At 39.8% G+C, this 19,750-nt stretch overlaps 1 pseudogene; it reads right to left on the reverse strand.

Moving 5' to 3' along the window:
* Positions 1-19,396, reverse strand: part of LOC118665784 — an 81,006-nt pseudogene extending 61,610 nt beyond the window's left edge.
* Positions 19,397-19,750: the final 354 nt, after the last annotated feature.

The raw sequence follows: 19,750 nt of genomic DNA on the forward strand, positions 1-19,750 counted from the left end.
CACTCTTCTTCCAGTGTTAGTGCATGTGAAATTATGCATGGAAATAATAAAATGCTATGGGACAAATGTGTGGCTTGTAGGTAAACAGCATTTGGAACCATTGTACTAGGCAGCAGAAAGGCAATCATAATTCAGAAAGTAGGTAAAAAATGATTGATTTATTATTATTAAACTTGTGCATAAGTCTTTGTAAGTGGATTTAAGTTAAATTTTACAAGATTACTGTCATGCATGATATTTGAAGGAAATTTTTCGAGGATATAATTAAACATGGTCTAAATGCAAATTGCATAGCTTGAAGTCACCCAAGGGTAGCTTAAATTCAACATGACAAGTTTTCAAAATACCATTTTCTTGTGTAAGAACCCCAAAATAGACACAATCTTTTTTCTTCTTCTTTTTCAAGCAGCATATCTTTATTTCTGCTCCCTGTTAGGTCTTTTGTGTTATAAATGCCTTTGTTCTCGTGTGAGAGAATCACCAGCAGCCTCGTGGCTGGGTGATGGGATCGCTGCCGCTACGTCACAGGGATTCTGCCTTTTTATGCTCTTCAGCACTTTGAACTTCCTCAAAGCATGTGTACGTCTTTCATGCTTGCAACTCTGTGGGGCAGGAAGCGTGAGTTTTTCTACTCACCTTTTGCAGGCAAGAATAATGCGCCACAGAGAGGTTAAGCGATGGGCTGAAGGCAGCAGCACCTCCCTGCCGGCCCACGCTGCTTTCCCTTCCTGTGTGAAGTTATGTGGGCACAGACGTTCTGCTGGCGTAAACACAAGCCAGGCTACACCTGTGTGATTGCTCACTCCATCGTGTGGGCAGATCGCCGCGGGAAAATGAATCTGTCCTGAGGAAGCTTGTTTATGAGTTCACATGTTTTATCTGCTCTGTTGTTCAAACCCTGTAGATGAGCCAGTTTTCATAATGACCTCATATCATCACACTAAGAGTTATTCATCAAATGATTTGGAGAGCAGTTCACTTAATTTATGCCAGATGCTGTCTTACTGTTTTATCGTCATCTGCAAAGCAACATTCAGATGTGAAAACTTTGGTTTTAAGATTAAGTTTTTGGCTCACAAGCCCCAAACTCAGAAGACTGGTTAACTTGCCTTTTGTTAGTAGCAAAGTAAACACACCTCTAGTTGAGAAGCAGGGGCATATTTTGAATTATTTGCTTCATCTGGAACTGAATCTGTGAATCAGTCCAATGGGCGTGATGGTGCTATTGAAGAATTTGGGGAAGAAATGAAGGACAAACCTGTTCACATCTTCTTACTCTTTCAGTAACTTTTGTATAAACTTCTCCAAAGGTGAGATTTTTTTTTCATAATACATTTTTCAGAGCCTTATTTACCCCAAGATTTCCATTTTTCAAATTGTGGTCAGTTTTGTGACACACTTTCAATTTTGTCATTTAAATGCATTTCATTCTTCAGTTTTGCATTAAAGAATGAATATAACTATAATGCTCTGTATGAATAAGATCTTTGATTCCAACATCTGTTTTCCACTAATGACTTTTTCAATCCTTAGATAATTCTTATTTTTTCCCCTCCAGACCAGGTAAATTTGTTTCCGCTTTTCTCCATTATGATGACCTAACTCAGGACTGCAGACCAGAACCTTTGCTTTGCATGTAGAGTAGACCCCATCTTTTAATGCATCCACTAGCTATGTTCAAGTGGTTCCCTAAAAATAATTCCTCTTTTGCAGGATGAAAGTTACAAGTGAGGTCACCAGCCTGCCAAGAGGGGGCAAGGACAACTCTTATCCTCAGTAAAGGGGTGCTGGAAGTTGGTGACTAGGCCAGCAAATGAGGTCTGGGGACAACGAGGGTTTTTATTGCTTTTCACTTGTTGAATGGAGATTGTGTAGATGAAGCTTAGTGTGGTGCAAAGTGCTGAACACGGGGAGAGCGTGAAGTTCTCGGTCCTCTTCTGCTGCTCTCCAGCTCTAAGACCTCGAGTAAATTACCCAATCTCTCTGAACTTCACATTCGTAACTTATGACATGGGAACAATAATATCTCCTAGGGTAATTCTGTGTATCAGTTATCTGTTGCTAAATAGCACACTATCTCAAACAGGGTGGCTTAAAACACAATGATTTATTTGCTTACCGTTTGAGCTGGGTTCAGCTGGTTGGTTCTTCTGTTGGCCTTTCCTGAGGTCAGTGCCAGTCCCAGATTTCTTACATGGCAGTGACACTGATTCCAAGAAGGCAAGTCCCAATATGCAAGAACTTACTAAGTCTCTGCTGTCACATTGCTAAATGTTTTTTTTGTTTGTTTTTAGCTCAAGCAAGTCACATGACCAAGGCCAGGGTCAGCGAGGGGGAGTGCTATGCACAATGTAGAGGCTTTAGGTGGGACAGTTAGTGTAACAGTCTACACGTTCTGGCAGCCAAATGTGACAGTGCATGGGAAATGGGTTTTTTAAAAGTGTTATTTCAGTCTAAGTTGTGTGTGGTGTACACGTGTGTATGAGTGGTGGTGGTGGCGATGGGGAAAAGATATGAAAACCTTAATACAAATTGATTCACAGATCTGAAAATAATTATTCAGTGTTATCCCTCGTTTCCATTATTAAATTAAAAATATTTCCTTTAGGTGGCCTCAGAGGTGTTAGTATGCTGGAATGTGGGTAATGTGGTCAGTATGTGAAGCTTAGAGAAATGGACTCAGCTACAGAGAATTGGCAATCCAAGGCTCAGTGTTTCGGGGTTATATCAAATGTGTGGATAAATTAGTCATTAATCAGAACCTGCAGGTGCATTCTAAGTGAGTTTAACTTGAAAGTCAGTAGGGTAGTGGCCAATGTCATGAGAGCTCTACACAAACCCTGACTATGGATGGAGATTGTGAAGATGAGGATTCATCCAAGACAGACTGGTTGGAACTAAGAAGGCACCATCCCTACAGCCATAGTGGATAAGGGGAAGGGCAGGGACCAAGGAGGCAGAAACCAAGGCAAATGGCTACTTCTCTGGACTAGACAAAAATACACAGGGAAAGAGGGCAAATAGCAAATGAAGTTGGGAGCACTGTGAATCAGGGAAGAGTCAGGCAGGTGCATAAAGTTTGCACGTCATGAGTGCTCTTAAAATTGATCTGAAGGAATCTTGGGATGCAGAGACAAGATGCGGAAGCCCAGCAACAACTGGGTCCCGAGCCACTGTATCCTAGGTATAAAGACAGGGCTGACCATGGGGCTGAAACTTTTAACTCCCTAAGTCAGGACCAGCTCAGGAACTGATGAGAAAGTGGCAGGCATCAGTGGACCCAGAGGAAAAGATGCGGAAGGCTGACACAAATACCCGGTAGGCTGGTGGGTCTCACATGTCAGTGAGCACCGGAATTTCCTGCTTAAAAGTGCACATCCTGGACTCATCCCAGAGCTTGTGACTGAGTGCACCTGGCGTGTGCCCAGGAATTGGCATTCAGGAAAGAGCTTTGTGCTGGTAATATAACCGGCGCTGTCCAATATGGTACATGTGTGGCTTTTTAAATTTAAATTATTCAAAATAAAATAGAAATGTACTCATCTACTAACTACACTTCAAGTGCCCAATAGCCACATAGAGCTAACGGCTACTGTATTGAACAGTACTGAATTAGAACATTACCATCATTGCAAAGAGTTCTACTGGACAGTGCTGGTTATGCTATCTACTCCATGCTCCCTTTTCTTTGGACCACCTCTGGTTCTGCTAGGCCAGTGATGGCGAACCTTTTGAGCTCGGCGTGGCAGCATTTTGAAAAACCCTAACTTAACTCTGGTGCTGTATCACATATAGAAATTTTTTGATATTTGCCACCATAGTAAAACAAAGACTTACATTTTTGATATTTATTTTATATATTTAAATGCCATTTAACAAAGAAAAAATCAACCAAAAAATGAGTTCGCGTGTCACCTCTGACACGCGTGTCATAGGTTCGCCATCAGCGGGCTAGGCCTTCCTCATTTTGTGCCCCATCTCATGTTCCTAAGTACACTTCCTACTTCCCAGAGGAGTAATCCTAGCACACTTGATGGTTCAGGACCATGGACAACAGCACATATGTTATCCCTCTCCTCAACTAGTTTTAGTCACCCTGTACTTAAGTCTAATCAGGCGAGAAGCCAGGATAAAGAAAGAGAGACTAAAGTAAGGAATTCAAGCCATACTGAAAACTTCAGCCCATAGGCCCATCGCTCAGTGACAGTGACTGTGGCTTCTGATCAAATCAGCTCTTTTCAAGGAGTAAGGGCAAGGGGGTCTTGAGCTGCTATTTAGAATGTACTACTAACAAGCACCATGCATACTGATGTAGTACAGTGAGGCAGGAGACCAGCACAGGAAGAGTCAATCAGAATTACATTCTGAGCAGTTACTTATTTGTGGTGAAATGATGGGAATGTAACTTAACCTCTCTGAATCTTAGTTTTCCAATCTGTAAAATGGCTATAATAATATTAATGTCATTAGGTGATAAAATACCTGTAATGTGCCTAGCGTAAGGCCTAGCACATAGGTATCCAATACATATTAGTTCTGTTTCCCCTCTTGGTAAGTTGAACTGTATACTTTCTAATGTGACAGCTTTTAACTTATGGTACAGAATCTCTGCTTTCTGGGAGCAGTGTCTAAGTTTGGGATAGAGGTGACTTTTTGTTCAGATCTTTTAGTCATTAAATGAAAGTGGGTTGTCCATATTGTTATTGTTGAGCTTTTCATTCTGGACACCAGTTTCTTATCAGGTGAAGGTATTATGAATATTTTTTCCAAGCCTGTGGCTTACTTTTTCACTTATCTAACAGTGATTTTTAAAAACATATTTTAAAATTATTTTTATTGATTTTAGAGAGGAAGGGAGAGGGAGAGATAGAAACATCAATGATGACAGAGAATCATTGATCGGCTGCCTCCTGCACACCCACACTGGGGATTGAGCCTGCAACTCAAGCATGTGTCCTGACCGGAATCGAACCTGGGACCCTTCAGACCGCAGGCCGGCGCTCTATCCACTGAGTCAAACCAGCCAGGGATACCTGATAGTGATTTTTGAAGAGAAAAAGTTTTTAATTTTGATGAAGTCCAATTTATCATTATTTTATTTTAGAATTTGTGTTTTTATGCCCTATTAAAAATTATTTGCCTAACCCAGGCTCACTAAGATTTTCTCCTATGTTTTCTTTTAGAAGTTTTATAGTTTTAGTGTTTACATTTAGATCTATAATCCATTTGGAGCTATTACTTGTATATTATATGAAGTAAGGGTTCAGATTCATTTTATTTTAGCACTAGAGGCCCAGTGCATGGATTTGTGCACCGGTGGGATCCCTCAGCCTGGCCTGTGGAGATCAGACTGAAACTGGCTCTCTGACATCCCTGGAGGGATCCCGTTCTGGGAGAGGGCAGTTCTCAGGTGACATACCCCAGAATCAGGCTCCTTCCTCTCTGGTTCTGGATGCATCACCCGAGAACTGCAGCTGCCAAGTCACCACAGCTTGGCAGCTCCTGTGTTGAGTGTCTACCCCCTGGTGGTCAGTGCGCATCATAGCTACCGGCCAGTTGGCCGGTTGGCTGGTTGGCCGGTCAGCCGGTCACTTAGGCTTTTATATATGTAGATATGGGTATGCAATTTTTACAGCATCATTTTTGAAAAGTTTACCATTTCCCTATTTGGTTGTCTTGGCACCTTTGATTAAAATCAACCATGTATGTGTGAGTCTGTTTCTGAATTCTTCATTCTCTTTCATTGTCTGTCTTTATTGTCTATATTGTCATGTCTATCTTTAGTCAATACCACACTAGCTTTACAGTGAAATATGTGAATATTCAGAAAAAATCTTGCTAGCATTTTTATTGAAATTGCATTAAATCTATAAATCAATTTGGGAGCAGTGACAGTCATCTTGAAGACTGTCATCACCAACTTGTTGCTGTAATTCTACTATCTTTTTTGAAAATGAAAGAGAATGACTGGGGGGTCTGTCTAAATTTCATATCTGTACTTGGTGTATCTTGACGAAGTGCTAATAACCTCCAGCTTTCCTTAATAAGACAGGTGAGATGTCTTCAGAAGTTTATAAGGGCAGCTGCCAAAATTTGTATGTATGCAAATATTATTCAATCATGAATTCTAAAATATTTATTAAGGGAATACTATGTGCCAGGTGCTGGGGCTATAGTATTTAACAAAGCAGACCAATATCCCTGCTCTACTATAAAAGAGCCAAACTTCTAGCTTTGTGGAGAACCACTACTCTATAGGATTGATGAGAAGTAGAACCTTAAAATTTATTCTATCTCTTAATCTAGTACTATATTTTCTAAGAATTTATCTTAAAAAAATCAGAGATGTTGTAAAAAAAATTATGTAAAAATGTTCATTGCAGCATTGATGATAGCAAACTCCAGAAAAAAACCCCTACATATTTACTGATAGAGGAATGATATATACATTTATAATAATTAAAAATGGAAATTGTAGAAGACCACAGGATAATTTAAAATGCCAAGTCAGCCCTGCTGGTGTGGCTCAGTGGTTGAGCTTTGACTTATGAACCAGGAGGTCATGATTCAGTTCCTGGTCGGGGCACATGCCTGGGTTGTGGGCTCAATCCCCAGTGAGGGGCATGCAGGAGGCAGCTGATTGATGATTCTCTCTCATCATAGATGTTTCTCTCTCTCTCTCCCTCTCCCTTCTACCCTTAAATCAATAAAAAGAATTTTTAAAAAGCCAAATCATTTTCTATTAGATTAAGCCAAGTTATGTCTACCAGCAGTATTTGAGAGTACTCATCTACTTTCACCTTACTGTAGTGAGTACTTTTTTTAAAAAAAAGAAAAGAGTCTTGCCCAGCTGCCATGGCTCAGTGGTTGAGCATCCACCTATGAGTTAGGAGGTCACGGTTTGATTCCTGGTCGGGGCACATGCCCGGGTGGTGGGCTTGGTCCCCAGTGTGGGCATGTAAGAGGTAGCGATCGGTGATTCTCTCTCATCATTGATGTTTCTGTCTTTCTCTCCCTCTCCCTTCCTCTCTGAAATCCATTAAAAAAAAGAAAAAGAGTTTTAAATGTGTGTGTGTTATGTAATTATCCAAAAAAGTCAATCTGGATGGCAAAAGTGGTCCCTCATTTTCATTTACAATTCTTTGATTAATAGTGGCAGGATATTTGCTCATCTGTTTTTGTATTTCTTTTGTGAACTGCTTCTCTTTTTTAAAAAAATTTGGGTAAATTCTTTGAGCCAACAAAGAATTTGTTGAGAAGGCACCTGGTTAGGGAATTTTTAATCATTTTATTGAGAAGTCTATGTGTTGTGCTACAATGTGGCTCACAGCAGCTATTTTAAAATTTAAAGTATCCTTTAGGTTTATTGGGAAAGTCAGTAACTTAATAGTACTTTAAATTGGAAAAATCTTACACCCAACTAATTTAAACAATAAGTATTCATCATCCTTTTCCCATATGTCTTTGCTGTTTAAAAAGCTTATTTGGGCCCTAGCTGGTTTGATTCAGTGGATAGAGCGTCGACCTGCGACTGAAGGGTCCAGGGTTCCATTTCAGTCAAGGGCACATGCTCAGGTTGCAGGCTCGATCCCCAGTAGGGGGCGTGCAGGAGGCAGTGATCGGTGATTCTCTCTCATCATTGATGTTTCTATCTCTCTCTCCCTCTCCCTTCTTCTCTGGAATCAATAAAAAAATGTATATATATTTAAAATAAAAAGCTTATTAGGTAATGCATAACTTGTGCTGTTAATATTGCTTGTTGTTTTAGATATTTAAAAATATGTATTTCTTGCATATTTGAGCACTATATATTTCACTGCTTCATTCTTCCTGTTTTTTGGAAGCATCCGCTTCTATAACTTCTGACATTAAAATTTCCATTTGAGAAATAAAAAATAAAACTAATTTAGGGCCAAAAGTAAAATGTACACTAAGAAATGGAAAGCATTTACCATCTGCCACAAAATTGCTTTCCTAAAATATAATGACAAGATGTAGAAACATGTTACATCACTGTGTTCAAGCAAATGCAATGCGCTGGGAGATAGCATGACCCGTGTAGAAGACAGGAAAGATGGCTCTCAGGGAGATGGGTGTTAGTGTTAAAGAAAGGCGAGGAAAAGCTGAGTGGACAAGGTGGGACCAGATCACAGGAACCACAGACACCAGGCTGAGGAGTTTGAAATTCTTTCTGCAGATAATTGGTGGTAATGAAGGATACAGTATAGAAGGGCCTTCACCACTCCAGCTGTGTCACAGCTGCATGACCCTCGGTGGACTGGTATGCATTCCCAGTGTTTAGCCAAGGAAGGACTCAGAAGAGCCCTCTGATGATGGGATGACAGGTGTGATTCTGAGTTTCTTTGGATCAATAAAATTAGAATCTGTCAAGTGAGAGTCCTCTCACTTGAAATAACAAAAGGCTCCAACCATGTGTATAACTGTCCCTTGAAAGGCAAGCAAGGAGGGACCACTGAAGTCCAGTGTAGTTTAGGCAGCAGGGAGAGGTTCAGGATGAGCTATTCCTTGCTGTGCGATTAGCAGCTTCTCTGTGAATAGGAGGGAGAGAGTCAAGATGAAAGATTGGAGGGGATATAGGTGATCTTGCTGCTTGTGCTTGGCTGAGATATGTTTTAATATTTCCCTGGACTGGGAACCAGGGTAATTTCCCTGGTTTCAAAAGGCCACACTTAAACCAGATGGAATATATGCCCAGAAAGATAAAAATTTGAGTGTATGTGAATGCTCTTCAATCATTCATTCGATGAATATTCATTAAGGTTATATATGTCCCAGGTACTGCTTTAGGATTGCAGTATTCAATAAAATGGATAAAAACCACTGCTTTATTAAAAGCCTATATTCCAGCTCCTATGTGCATTAAAAGCCTTGTATAGGACACAATTATATAGGAGCAGTTAAAAGGAGAAAAAGAGAGAGAGGAAACAAAAGAAACCAGTGGTACAATTTACCAGCTTCTATTCCTGACTGCCAACTCTCTTAGCTCTATACTCCCTGTCTGTACAGTGTCACAATTCTTGCATCGTCCTATGTATATGATACATGATTTGACTAAGCTGTGAAGACTTGTGGGGTAGGTTTTGCCTAGACTATTTTAATCAGGTGAATTCTGTAATCAGTACAGCGTCCAGCACGTCTTTGCGCACCACGCTAGGAGTTCCCGGATTTTGCTGCACATCGGACGCCGCTGACTGATGCTTAGCTCCACTTGCAGATATGCGGCTAAACAGGTATGAGATGAATTCTGCAGACGGTCTTCATGTGCAGCAAACTGGGCGCCACTGCACGGTGTCAGGATTTCAGGACTCTTAGCTTAAGCCACTCCCTAATGAAAAGGGAAGTGTTAACCCAACCCATGCAAGTCACCCGGACAAGGAGACTAATTATTAAATTAAGCAGTAGCATGTAAGGGCAAGAAGTAAGAGATGTTCTAATGACACCATTTAAACAATTTTTATTACAATTTTCTTAGTTCTTAATTTTATTTAATGATGTTATTATTAGCTCTAGGCTACATGCTTTCTTTTTCGTTTTGGCATTAATACCTTTTACATGGTTTTGTAACTTTATCTCTACATTCTATCATCTCTTGGCAGGTTCTGCATATTTCATTTTTTGCTTTTATTTTATTTTTTTTGATGAATGAATCCCTGAAGGCTCCTACTTACATGCTTTGCTAGACCTACTGTTCACAGGTCTCTTGTGCCCCCAGTTGGAACGTTATGTGGGACTAGAGTCCAAGGGGTGGGCAAACTTTTTGACTCGAGGGCCACAATGGGTTCTTAAACTGGACCGGAGGGCCGGAACAAAAGCATGGATGGAGTGTTTGTGTGAACTAATATAAATTCAAAGTAAACATCATTACATAAAAGGGTATGGTCTTTTTTTTTTTAGTTTTATTCATTTCAAACGGGCCGGATCCGGCCCGCGGGCCGTAGTTTGCCCACGGCTGGTCTAGACAGTCCCGGCTGAGTAGGGAGGAAAGGCCATCTTGCCTGGCTGCCTCGTTCACGTCAACACTGACCTGTTTTCACTTACGTCATTGGACACTAATCTCTAATGTGTTTCCCATTATCATTCCAAGATCTCTTCCCATTTCTCTGCTGCTGTTCCTCCTTGCCATTTGTTTCTTTCCAGGCTTCTCTATTATTAAAGAACTATGCAGAAAAGAATTTCTCCAGAGGTACGGGGTTAAATATGTTCAAGATTTAAAAAATGTCCTCGTTTATTAATGAAGTGTGTGGGCAGTGTGATGAACTGGGTTGGCCTGTTTTCGTAACCCTCCCTATACTTTGCCAGGATACTATTTGAAATATGACTTAATATGCCTTGAACTCCTTTTGGAAACTATTAATAAATGAAATAACATCAGAACATCAATAGCCCACATCACAATGGCCTTAAATGGATAGGTTTACAACTTATTTTTTTCACACACAATTCGATTTAATGCCTGCTTTTATTTTACTCACGTTTTCTGAGTATAAGAATAATATGTGATAATTAAGAGAAAATTTGAAATGACAGAATATCAATTTTTTTAATTGATAGGGAAATCATCTATAATTATGCTGACACAACCACTGCCAATATTTTGTTATATTTCCTCTCAGTCTTTTTTCCTTTATATTGAGTGTAGTCTTTCTTCAAGCGTTTATGATACAGACTTCAAAGCTATAGAAAAAAAATGAAAGACTAGCACAAGGAATACCCATATACTTACTCATCGTGCAAGAGATGCTTGTTGATAATGGTGATTTCATGATATTTTGACTTCTTGTGGCAAACGTAGTAGCCTTAAAGTGATTAGGCTTATGTCTAATGGAAGGCTCACTTAAGTCTGTTCCTGCCTCTAGAAGTCTCCATCATTTTGTGTTTGAAATATGAGATTGAGGAGGGTGCTGTTAATGTGTTTCCTCAATTACTCCCAGGCCCTGGATAAGAGACTGTTAGCTTGGTGCTGTGATTGTTTATTTTAGCACAAAATCTACCGCATGCTCTATGCTATGCTGCTGAGAGGTCTCAGGCCTGCACCAGTCATGAGTAATGTGGCTGGATGACCCTCTCCATACTGTGGCAGTATCTTTTCTTGTGAAGATTCCCTTGACACACGAGTCTGCACCTGAGAAGTAAACATTTATCTTGGGACAGCCATGATAGGGGACATAAAACTTTTATCGCCTACAATGATTATTATTTATTTGGAATTGCTAGATATCAGTGATGCCTCCCAAACAGCTGCTTGATAATGGCTTATTTTCATAAAATGACAGCTTATCAATGACAAACTTGTTCTTCGAACATTCATTGGTTTTATTTCAGTTAAATTAAAGTTGATATTGAATTGAACATTAATACTTATAATCTATTCCAGAGTCTTTCTTATTGAATAGATTATAAGTATTAATGTTCACGGTAAAAAAAAAATTTTTTTTTTTTTAGTTTGAAACACTTTATATTCAGGAATGTTCAGACCTGGAAGTATGATTTGTTTTTTAAACAAACACTAGCAGATGTACAGAATTATTCTTCTCTACAAGCAAACTATATCTCTTGTATAGACCACAGAATAAATTGTGAAATGTATATTTTTCTTTTTTACTGTTTTAAAATGGGAGAACGTTTCTTTAATAGAGTTTATCAACATTGAGGACAGGAATCATGTCTTATTAATGAAATTGAATCTCTAGAACCAATATAGTATATAATTAGTATTCAATAAATTTTTCTTGAGTCTAAGAATGAATTTTTCCCTGTTGCTATTGGTAGGGCCTAATCAAAGAACAAATAAAGTAGTTCTACTAGTCTGAATAACATCACACCCTTTGTTCTAGGAATAACTCCTTTAGCTAAAAATAAAGGAGTACTTTCATCTCTGTCTTTTGGGCCAACAAAGTGGATATTGTCGTTTTTCTTTTCAAGGTTTTTTTTTTCTTTTTTTTTTTTTCAAAAAACACAAGCACTAACCATGAAAAAACATATCAAAATTAATGAATTAAAGTACCTTCAGTGCTTTATAAATGTTAGTCCATTCACCATTATAACATCCTTATAAAATAAGTATGACTATCTTCTGCATAGAGTTGGGTAAATTGAGGGGCCATGTCTGCAGTGAGTGTGTTGAGTCATTTAGTGTCATAAGAGTTTTCTCTTTTTAATTAATTAACTAATTAATTAATTAAGTTAGTTAATCCTCACCTGAGGATATTTTTTCCATTGATTTTTAGAGAGAGTGGAAGGGAGGGGGAGAGATACAGAAAGAGAAACATCGTTGTGAGAAAGATACATTGATTGGTTGCCCTCCCAATCCGCCCCCCCGCGGCCCCCGCCCCCGCCCCCCCACTACCAGGCTGGGATCTGGCCTGCAACTGAGGTGCCCTTCATCAGAATCAAACCCATGACCTTCCGTCTGTGGGCCAGCGCTCTATCCACTGAGCCAAATGGGCTAGGACAAGAGTTTTCTCATTATTTTTTAAAAAATATTTTAAAATTGATTTTTAGAAAGAGAGGACGGGAGAGAAATAGTGAGACAGAAACATCGAAGAGAGTGGAACAGCATGTGCCCTGACTGGGAATTGAACTGGGTCGACACTCAACTGCTGAGCCACACTGGCTAGGCAGTTTTTTTTGTGTGTGCTTTTTTTTTTTTTTTTTTTTTAATATATTTTATTGATTTTTTACAGAGAGGAAGGGAGAGAGAGACAGAGAGCTAGAAACATCGATGAGAGAGAAACATCGATCAGCTGCCTCCTGCACATCTCCCACTGGGGATGTGCCCACAACCCAGGCACACCCCCCCGACCGGAATCGAACCTGGGACCTTCCAGTCCGCAGGCCGACGCTCTATCCACTGAGCCAAACCGGTTTCGGCTTGTGTGTGCTTTTTTAATTCTTATGTTAGGTACACAGAATCCATCTGTTCTTTTGATGGAATGCTATTTTCCATTATTGTTAATTGTGTTAGTACAAAATAATTTCTTAATTCTTAGAAATATAATAAGATATTTAAAAAAGAGAATAAAGCATCCTCTAATGGACAAAGTTTTTTTAATTAGTAGAGCAAAAAACAGTGAAATAAGAGAGACTACAGTGAATTTCAATCCTTCCTGTATTTGTATTTAACCCCTGATCCCCCTGTTACTTCAAATTCCCATCCTAGTGGCCTAGAGCTATTGCTTGTGTTCCCTTGTCTAGTTATCCTAAGATTGACCTCCCTACACATATGTTCCTGTCGGCTTGTCTAAGTCCTAGAAATTGTTCTGTAATTGCCTTTCATCCATTTCACAAACTCCATCTGTTCCTCACCCTTCCAGTACTCCATTTACCCTATGAACATAAGTGACTCTGTATAGCTAACCGAACACCTGCATAGCCACCCCGCTATTTTATCCCTATGACAGAATCCCTCTCTGTCCCCAAACTGGCTTGAGGGGCTCATGCCCCTCATTTCTGGTGGGAAACTGTAAAGGTTGAACAGATAGTTGAAGTGCTAGGGGAATGTTTAGATTTTGTGTCCTTCTGGGTTTTTTATTTTTTTACCACCAGCCTCTAACCCAGCCGTGGGCAAACTACGGCCTGCAGGCAGGATCCGGCCTGTTTGAAACGAATAAAACTAAAAAAAAAAAAAAAAAAAAAAAAGAGACCATACCATTTTATGTAATGATGTTTACTTTGAATTTATATTAGTTCACACAAACACTCCATCCATGCTTTTGTTCCGGCCCTCCGGTCCAGTTTAAGAACCCATTGTGGCCCTCGAGTCAAAAAGTTTGCCCACCCCTGGTCTAACCCCATCCTAGGAACTCTTTCAGTGGAGAAACTCCCCCCAGGCCTGGTTACAAACCTCCTGAAGCAAACAGCTGAAAAAGGCATGCAGTGTGTAAGGGAAGGGTGTGTATGTAACAGAGAAAATGAGACAAGGACAAGCCCTAGGCTCAGTTCTGAAGACAGATTTTAATTCATTTGAATTATACTCTTTCTGTGCCCTTCTTTAGTTATTTCATACTACCTGGGGCAGTTGAGTCAGGACAGAAAACAATAAAAGTAATTATTATAAAATTTCATTGTCTCACTATTACACTATTTTATAACCCTGTGATGTAGCTGATACTCCCATTTTATAGCTGATAAAAGCGGAGTTCAACGAAGTTAAGTGATTCATAGAAGCAGGAAGGGGCAGAAATTACACTTAATCCGGGCATTTTGACTCTAACTCTGTGCCTTCTTTACGAAACCATAATGCAAAGGCAATAGCACAGTACACGGGAGATGACAAAAATGAACATAAAAAAAGACCTTATTTAGGATTTTAAAAAGTTAGTCTAACGGCATTACACACACTCATTATTTGGGTAGGAAATTGTAGAGAAATAGGATGCCAATTTTTCTTCTAGCTCAGTAGATTGGTACAAGTCAATCCTGCAAAAGGCTATGTTTCGTTGATTTCAGAAATGACAACTACAACAATAATAAGAATGGAGGCCCATAAAATTCACAGGAAGTACCTAAAGGGTATCTAAATGAAAAACATTTAACAATGAAAACAATAGATCTATGTTAAGGAAAACACATCTTAAGAATGAAAGTGGGGAAAATAAAAAATTTCAATCTCGGTTGCTGCAATATAAACTGAGCAGCTGAAATATGAATCCCTTTTCATTACAGCATAACTGCCCATCAACCAAAGAGAGTAACAGCCCATGGATCTGAGGACCATTCAGCATGACAAGGGGTTTTATAGAGTGACTCCATGTATTGTAAAAAGGGTATCTCTGTAGATTCCAAAGCATATTTTTTGTTTAGGAAACATTTGAACATTTAAAAAACTCTCTTACAATTAGACTAAACCTATTTGCATGTGTTTCCTAGAATAATTTCTGTCTAATTCTCATGTAACATAGTCAGTCCATCTATGACATGTAAGAAGAAAAGCAATGGGGAAAACGTCTCTGTTCAATCTTGTTTACTGAAAATGCATCCTATGTCAAATTATAAAAAAATATTTCTTCACCTATCAGTAATGGATCTGGCTGTAGTCATTCTGAACAATAGATTTCTCCTGGGTTTAATGGAACCTTCTATGCTTATCTAACCTTACCTTAATATTTAAAAAAATTAATGCAAATAAGTAAAGAAAAGAATAGAAATTTGTCTATAATTCTTCTGCCCAGAGATAACCACTGCTGACGTTTTGGTGTGTTTCTTATTTGGATCTTAAAATGCTAAATGGACTAGGCCATACCTCAGAAGGGTATTTTCATAGGAATGACATTTTAAAAAGAGAATAGAAAATCAATACTGTCAAAAAAATTAAAGTGCTAGTTATCTGTAATTATATAATTATTCAATTCTTTCTCAATGCTCGCAGACTCTAGGTGTTAATAGGTACCCAAGAGGCTAAATACAGGGATCACCTCAACAGGTGGTGTTGAATCTTTGACAGAACATCTATACTAATAAAAGGGTAATATGCTAGTTAGACCGGGAGACCTTCTGGACGTCCTTCTGGACAAAGCAATGGTGGCGGAGCTGAGGCAGAAGTGGTTAGGGGCGATCAGGCCAGCAGGGGGTGGGGGCAGTTGGGGGAGAGCAGGCCAGGAGGCAGAGTAGTTAGGGGCGATCAGGCAGGCAGGCAGGTGAGTGCTTAGGAGCCAGCGGTCCCGGATTGCGAGAGGTATGTCCAATCGTTGGTTTAAATCAGCAGTCAGACATCCCCTGAGGGGTCCCAGATTGGAGAGGGTGCAGGCTGGGCTGAGGGACACCGCACCCCCCCACACACACACACGAATTTCATGCACCAGGCCACTAGTGACTTAATAATTGGCTTGGATCATTCTGACAACTTTCCCTTTTAAATCATTTCCTTATTAAAGATTTTGGAGTTCCATGTTTAAAGACTTTTTTAAAAATTAAAAGATATTTATTATAAAGCAGTGGTTCTAAAACATATGTATACATCAAAATCACCTGGAGGGCTTATTAAAACATACATTGCCAAGTTTCCTATTCAATACTATGCCTGGGGTAAGTCTTCAGATTTTGCATCGTTAACAAGACTCACCCCAGATGATATTAGTGCTGCTGGCTTGGGGACCTCACTTTGAGAATCCCTGATATAGGGTATACTTACAAGAACACAGCTGAGAAGAGGCCATTCCCCCTAACACTACAGAAATACTTCCATGCTTACAACTTAGCATCTTCTATTGGGGATATTTCACACTACAGTGATGGGCTCTGGGTTTTATTTAGGGTTTTTAAAGTGCAATTTTGTAGTCTGATTTTAATGAGACTGTCAGGAACAGGGTTGAGTATAAACTATAGGACTTCAACCTAATGGCTCTGTAAGCCTAAGAGAAGAAAATCAGTTCCTTCACAAGAAAACCTCCTGAACGGCAGGAGGTTTTTATGTGAAGACGGTCTAGAAGAGCATTTAGACAGCGGTTCTCAACCTGTGGGTCGCGACCCCTTTGGCGGTCGAATTGACCCTTTCACAGGGGTCACCTAAGACCATCCTGCATATCAGATATTTACATTACGATTCATAACAGTAGCAACATTACAGTTATGAAGTAGCAACAAAAATAATTTTATGTTTGGGTCACAACATGAGGAACTGTATAAAAGAGCCAGAAGGTTGAGAACCACTGATTTAGGATGTGTGCCAGCTTATGAATTGGTATGTATGGTGAAAACGTCAGTTTCTCATGTTCCAAACCCCTGCTAATTGAGTTTTCATCTTCAAATCCTAAACCTTATCAGCATAGTTCTTGCCCTTCTCTGCCCCATGACCAATGTCCAGCTACTCTCACAGGTATTCCTGGTCTAGAAGCCTTGCACATTGCCTAAAGTACTCAAATCCTCTGACACTTTATAAAATATTTGCAGAGCATGAGACACAAATAAGAGTTCCAGTGGGTCTCAGAACTTTCCCAGCCAACCATGCACACGAACTCTACATAGCTTTGTATTTAAAAATGTTTTGTAATAATTGAGGCAGGATAGTGGTTTGGGAGTCAGGTGACCTCTATTTCACCTCTAGTTCTGCTGTGACTCAGTTGTTCACTTCAGGCAAATGTCTTCCTGTGTAACGTCCAAGCGTTCAGGATCTTGAAATACATCAATTTATTAAAAACTACTTTTGTAAGAAAAAAACACACATTCAGGACTTTGGTGTCAAGCAGATCTGGGTTTGAGTCCTAGTTTCTGGTAATGACTGGCTCTGGGATCTGTAAAACTGAGGATGATAACAAATACACAGAGCAGGGTTGATATAAATATCAGGATATACGTGTGTGTGTGTGTGTGTGTGTGTGTGTGTGTATCCCACGTTCAAAGGCTGTTAAATCGAGTTGTTTACCCATATCTTCAGGAAAAAATCACTTCTACTGTCGTGGTAAACAACCTGCTTCCCTATTTATAATGGTCTGGCCCTCTAGCAACTTCAGTGCGAAATTATAGCTAATTTGCCTACAAATGTCAGGTGGTCATAATAATCTGGCCACTCAGTGTATATGCCCCACACATAGGCATTCAATACTGCTAGTTGTTATTACTATACATAAAATGATAGGGTTGGACTGGATAGTTGGTGGGTGCTTTCCAGCTCTACATTGCTATGATTTTAAGTGAAATATATAGTTAAAAATAATGATAGCTGTATCAGGCTGCTAGGGCTGTCATAACAAAGTATTGCATGCTAGGTGACTTACACAAAAGAAGTTTATTTTCTCAGTTCTGGAGGCCACAAGTCCAAGGTCCAGGTGTTGGCGGGATGGGTTTCTCCTGAGGCCTCTCTCTTTGTCTTGCAGATGGCTGTCTTCTCCCTGCGTCTTCGCATGGTTTTTCACTGTGTGTGTTTGCACTCAATTTTTTTCTTGATTTAAGGAAACCAGTCACATTAGATTAGGGCCCACACTAATGACCGCATTTTAACTTAATTGCTTCTAGAAAGACACTATCTCCAAATACAGTCACATTCTCAGGTACGAGGGGGTGAGGACTTTAACATAGGAATTTTGAGGGGACATAATTCAGCCCATAACAGTGGCTAAGCTTGCTATTTGGGCCTTTTTACTTCTAATTTGATAAAGAATTATGATCATTTATCCTTAATTTTGGGTTTTCAGTTTCTGTTTCAGTGAGTCATTTCATGGTGAACCTTTGGCTAGCCAGAAACAAAAATCAAAAGAAACCAAAAGCACCACCACCATCCCGACCATCAAACCCAGGAAAAAAAGCAGTGGTATCAATAATGTCAAACAAAATAATTCTAAAGCACCATTTGACATTAGAATGTATGTTTTAAATGCCAACAGATTTCCCTAATCATGTCTTGTTCTCTAAAAATTACTGGCATCATTCCATAAGATCTGGCTTTTTCATGAGTTAATAATAGTTGTGACTTTGTTTTTGGTATTGATGTATGTCTCAGAACCGATGTCCTCACTTTCTGCAAATGAATATTGATCATCCACAAATTAAATACAAGGTGACAAGAAACAGTTTTCACCTCCCATGTTTTCTGCTGTACGGCCATTCATTAATCAACAAGTTAAGGCCTTCATGGGCAGTTTCCTGGCACAGCTCTGAGAGCCACTGGACCTCTTCTTTCTGCCTCATGCTCCTAATTCATGACACACTAATGACTGCCTGGTCAGGGAGTGTACTTGTTAAGATGTATTTAAACATATTTGAAAACTAAATTTTTGCCATTGGAGTTGGAAAGAATACACCAGCTTGCGTTGGCTAGGGAACTATTTCATCAAGGATGTACTCCTAGGTATGAAAGAGGTAACATTTAAGTAAGTGCTAAACTTAGTGCTTGGGAAGTACCTGGTGCTCAATGAATGTCAATTTATTATTCATTCTACCAAAAAGTCTGTTCATTGTGGGTATAAGTATAAAATGATTTTACCATCTCAAGTTAAGCTCTACTTCTGGGTAATGGGCTCCTTTGAGATACTGCAGTGCATTTCCATGACTTTAAAGACATGTAGTTATTAAAATAGTTTCTTGGCCATGTTTTAAGACTCAGTACTATTCACTTCCAAATATTAAACTCATACTTAGCCCAAATCTCTACCCACACCCCTCACCATACAGGTAAGACCTTTGGGACAGGGAGTGATGGTGGTGGTGGTGGTAAGTTTGGGGGTGGGGTGATGATAGTGGTGATGGTGGCTAAGATGGTGGTTAGAGGAATGATGGCAGTGGTTGTTCTTGGTGGTGGTTATGGTAGTGGTGGTGGTTGGGAGCTGCTTAGTGGCTCTGATGGGAGCACTGTGTCCGGGCTGCCTGGAGTGGGCGGAGGCCACACAGTGTACACTATCTGAGGCAGCTTCTCTCGTACCTACCTTCTCACTGCTTCCGCCATGGTGCTGGGGTGGGAACCCAGGAGGAAAGGCAGAGGCCACAGTCTTCTTATAGGATGGCTCCTGGAGACACAATTACTATTCTGTTGATTGTGACTGGTGCTTATACATTTGCATTTTGCAGTAGTAACAAATGCTGATTCTCTCTGAGTGTAATTGTTGATTCTTTGAAGGATGCTGATAGGGATATCCTCTTTGCAGAGTCCCTAGCATGGGAGATCTGACTTGGATTTCACTGGTACCATGGCCAAAGCCCTGCCACAGGTAGTACACTTCACTTGGGGTCCCATCAACTGTTGGGTGATTCTTCAGTGCAGTCAAAGCAAGATGGCTCAGGCTCAGGCTCCTTCAGCCGT

Source organism: Myotis myotis, unplaced genomic scaffold (assembly GCF_014108235.1).
Source record: "Myotis myotis isolate mMyoMyo1 unplaced genomic scaffold, mMyoMyo1.p scaffold_m19_p_11, whole genome shotgun sequence".
Taxonomy (NCBI): domain Eukaryota; kingdom Metazoa; phylum Chordata; class Mammalia; order Chiroptera; family Vespertilionidae; genus Myotis; species Myotis myotis.